The 4,477-nt window shown below is 43.8% G+C and overlaps 1 long non-coding RNA gene across 1 annotated transcript; it reads left to right on the top strand.

Annotated features, from left to right (window-relative positions):
- The first annotated feature begins 1,047 nt into the window (after positions 1-1,047).
- LOC128419801 (uncharacterized) lies at positions 1,048-3,347 on the top strand. Its single transcript, XR_008331926.1, has 4 exons — positions 1,048-1,349; positions 1,710-1,851; positions 2,557-2,668; positions 3,128-3,347. It is a non-coding gene; the product is annotated as an uncharacterized LOC128419801 (long non-coding RNA).
- The last annotated feature ends 1,130 nt before the right edge of the window (positions 3,348-4,477 follow it).

The raw sequence follows: 4,477 nt of genomic DNA, 5'->3' as shown, positions 1-4,477 counted from the left end.
CGGAGTCTGTAACTTGAAGCATCTGTAAGCTGAAATGTCTGTAACCCGAGGTACCACAGTACAAGCTGGGGGTTAATATTCCCCCACCAATTTGTGATATTTCAAATGCACCATGAGACACCCCGATCAGAAGTGGGAGATTAGTGGGGAATTGTGAAGATGATGTTCGGAGGTTACAAGCTGGTTTGGGGGGCTTCCAAGTCCTGCATTGGGGAGTTTCCCCTGCCCCTTTCAAAAGCGCTTTGCTTCACGCTGAAGCTCAGCACTTGGGGCTTCCAAAGGGACACGGATCAGCTGATAGTTGGTGCTCCAGAGACCCCTTTTGCCCCCGCCCAGCCACCTTTGCAACTGTCCATACCTGACCTTAGATAAGATGTCAGGTGAATGGGAAGTTTGCCCAGAATGGGTGAAATGGGGTGGGCCTCCTTGGGGCTGAAGGTTCCTCATCTTTGCCATGGCACAATAATGTTTGGAAAAGAAACACATGTTTTGCAGCTTGAAACGAAATGTCAAAATACCCTGCAATGTTTAGCCTGAAGAAGTGCAGAATAGAAAGATGCAGGAACACTCTGCAAAAAAAATATTCAGAAGGAATGCAGGATGAATGCTCCTTGTCATGTAACATCAACACAACATGCACACCAAGGATGGTTAATAAAGGCCAGATATGCCCAATCTCTGTGTAGAGAATGCTATAACAAGAGGCAACCCAGATCTGAAGAGGGAGATTAGTCAGGATTTGCACGTATGATCTTTTTTTTTTTCATTTATTTCCATTGCTTTTATGGGTCTACTCTGTAGTGGCTCCCCAAGGTTTGCCTGGCACCTTCATTATAGATTTTTAGGCACCGAGCCAAAAGCTCCCTCTTCAAACAGGCCTTCAGTGGATTAAAAATCTACAGCCTTTTAAATGTATCTGTGGGAAGGTGAGTTTATTGTTTTGCTATTTTGATTTACTTATTTACTGGTTTTTAATCCTGCCTGAGATCTTACAACAAAGGGTGGTATATAAATCTAATCAAACAACAACAACAACAACATTACTGGTTTCTGCAGCCACAGCAGGCACCGTGATTCTCCAGCGGCTTAGCTTTACTCTTGAACAGATGCCAACAAGTGATGTGAATGTGTTGTTTGGCCTTTGGGGTGCAGAACCAACAATTAGAAGGCCTTTAGACCAGCAAGTCATAGGACACTCCCTAACATGTTTTCCTGGTCGAGTGAGCACCAATCTTTCGCAGTTGCTTGACTAGGGAACCCAGCCAAAGGTAGATTTCTTTGTTTGAGAAGTCTGCCGGCTTCTGCCAAAGCAGTCGTGTTTCATCCCTAGAAGAAACAGCACTTGCTTGGTAAGAAATCCTTCCTTCCTTCCTTCCTTCCTTCCTTCTGCTGGCTCAACTAGTGCTGTGCTGAGAATTCCTCCTGCCTTCCACCCATCCCTATCCCAAACAGTCTCCTTTTGTTCATTCTGCAAGCCCTTTTATAATGCTGTGATGTTTTTATTGATTTTATTATCTGTATTTTAACAGATTTTGTTTTAATTCTATTGCAGTTTAATTGCTTATTAATGAAAATCCTTCATATGTCTTAGCTCTCCATATTTTACTTGTGTTTTGCATTTTTAGCTGTAAGCTTAGGGGGTGGGGTGGGATATAAATCACCATCACCACTATGATCATATTAAGACTCCCCCCGCCTCTCCCTCTTAGCTTCCTTTCAGCTGATCTGAAGCAGGATCCATTTCCATCCACCATGAAGCATCTGATGATCTTGTTATTTGTTCTGGCTGTCATCTGCAGTGTAAGGACTCAGGTAACCCCAGAGCCAGTGACTTTGAAAAAGAAGAAGCCAGTAAGTATGAAATAAAAAAACCATCCTTTCAGACCATTGGTTGGGTCATCCACCTTCCTTGAGAGGCACAATACTTTTTTTCAAATATAATTTTATTTTTCATTTTCAGTTTTTACAAATATTTTGACAAGAAAAACAGAACCTTTGTAGAATTTACATTCTCCTCGATTTCTCTCCTCTCTTTTCTGCGTTTATTTATTTCATATCTTTTTATTACTGCATATCCAATTCAAATATATTTACAGATTCTCCCTTAACCGCCAATATTTTAATTTGTTTAGAATGTGTCTTCAAACAGGCAATAAATTTACCCCATTCTATTTTAAGAAGTCTCTCTTCTTGATTTCTTATTCTTCCAACGAGTTTTGCCATTTCTGCATATTTCCTTAATTTTAATTACCAATCTTCCTTGAGAGGCACAATATTCTGGTGTGTAACTGGTTAAACAAAACTCCAAACACTGGACACTAAAGTGTTCTGAGGAGCTGTCAAAAGAGCTGTGTTTCACCTGAAGAATAAATTATTAAGAGGAGCAGCAGTAGCTGTTGGGTGGGGGGTCAGTCTAGATGATGTCCATGGGTCCCTTCTGGGCATGTGATTCTGTACACAGGGAAGCTTAAAATCTAGAAGAAGAAGCTGAAGCAGTCAAACCATCTTGAAATATGTGACTCACACACATTAAGTGGTATCTCTCCCTACTTAAAGGGTTGCCCTTTTGGTACTTACCGAAGATCAGCTGCTGAGGGAGAAGATATGAGTGGCATTTCAAAGGCTGAGAATGACAAGGACCTCAAGTTCTGATGGGAGCATGGAGCAGGTTGGTTTGGACTGGTAGATTGTGTGGGATGGGGTACAAGGATAATTAGTGCATTGAATAATCTCCATGCATCCGTAAATCTGCCTTTGCCTCCCATGATTAAAATTGAGGCCAAAAATTGTTCCTTGCAATCCTAAAGAGCAAGAGTGGATCTCATGGGGTTAAGTTATGGGGGGGTGATTTTGACGGAATGCTAGGGGGCAATTTGTGGTGGTAAAAGCATTGAGACAATGGATCTAATTCCCTAAGGATGGATGTTTGGGGATGAGAGGGTGAGTCTGCACCTAGTCTGGTTGACCAGCTGTGAGTGAGGATATCATGCTACAGATTTCTGACATGGGAAGGCATTAGACTAAAAGTCCCACCCAGATCTCAGATTCTGTGATTGCTACCTGCTTGGTAGAGATAGTTTCAGCTGATCTCTCAGAGGTATGCCTCCCCTCTTCTTTTTCCTCACAGGTGAAGAGGCAACTCTGGTCATGGAAAACTGAAAAGCAAACTAGAATCAACCCAAATGCCAAGCAGGTTCACCAAAATATCTCAAAGGCCTAGTAAATGCCACCTCTGCTTCCTTCTTCCTTTAACCCAGAACCCAGATTTCATGGGCACCCCAAACAACACCCCATTGCCTCAGAGAACCTGCCAGAACCATGAAATGGCAAATAAATCATGACCTTCAAACCTGCCGTTTGGTGTATTGAGTTTAAACCTACAATATGTCTGTCCAGGAGTGCCAACAGGTTTTTCTGGTCCCACAGACTCTCCTTAACATTGATTGCTTACTTCAGGTCCCCACGAAAGAGTTCTAAAACAGGCAACTTGAAACTTACATTGCAAAATGGGCAGAATGGGTATGGGCATCAGGTGGGTTGGAAACTTTTTCAATCCCAACTACCATTGAACCCAACATGTTTTGACTACCTCCCATTTTGACTTTAGGCAGTGTCACTGGAACTTAACCCCACCATAAGCTGAGAGTCACCTGTACCTACAAATGAGACACGTCATCTGCTAAGGAGGTCTCATTCCAAACAGCAATGCAATTTAACAGACGAACCATAACACAGGTAGAATCAATAGCCAGGACAACCTTGGCAAGATGGGGTGATATGGGGCGTCTGTTACAGAAAGTGTTTGCAGCATCATTGGGCCAAGAATGGTTTTGTTCCCTGCCTTGTGGTGCTTGAATGAGCTGGACATTGTCTCCACTTTGCTGCACACAGGGAAATCCAGCAGAATTGAGAACACATTGTCTTCTTCCTTGTCACCAAACAGAGGAGCAGAGGCAGTATTGAGAGATGCCACATGGACTGCAGGTGGAGGAGGATCTTGGGGTGAAGGATGACTCCAGCCCTGGATCCTATCCATTGCCCCTCTGCCTGACTTAAGTGCCCATGAAGAGAGCTGCTCAACAGCTCCTGGCCACTACATGGACTCTCCTTGGTGCCTGCCAATCACAGGTTGAGGGGGGTCTCCTCCAGGTGATGCATTCAAATGAGGCTTCCTCCCAATTTCCTTCCACAAAGCTCCGAACTTAAATGTCAAAAATCCCTGATAGAGGACAAGGATCCTGAGATCACGTTAAGGGTAGCTAAATTCTGTGCTATTGCCAGAAAACTTAGGAAATAAGCTGTGCTATCATAATAATTCGCCTGCCAACCTAGCAGTTCGAAAGCACCCCCAGGTGCAAGTAGATAAATAGGGACCGCTTACTAGCGGGAAGGTAAACTGCGTTCCGTGTGCTGTGCTGGCTCGCCAGATGCAGCTTGTCACGCTGGCCACGTGACCCGGAAGTGTCTTTGGACAGCG

This window comes from Podarcis raffonei, chromosome 8, assembly GCF_027172205.1.
Source record: "Podarcis raffonei isolate rPodRaf1 chromosome 8, rPodRaf1.pri, whole genome shotgun sequence".
NCBI classification, from domain to species: Eukaryota; Metazoa; Chordata; class Lepidosauria; order Squamata; family Lacertidae; genus Podarcis; species Podarcis raffonei.
The sequence above is the reverse complement of the archived record's forward strand: the minus strand, read 5'-3'. Positions and strand labels throughout refer to the sequence as shown.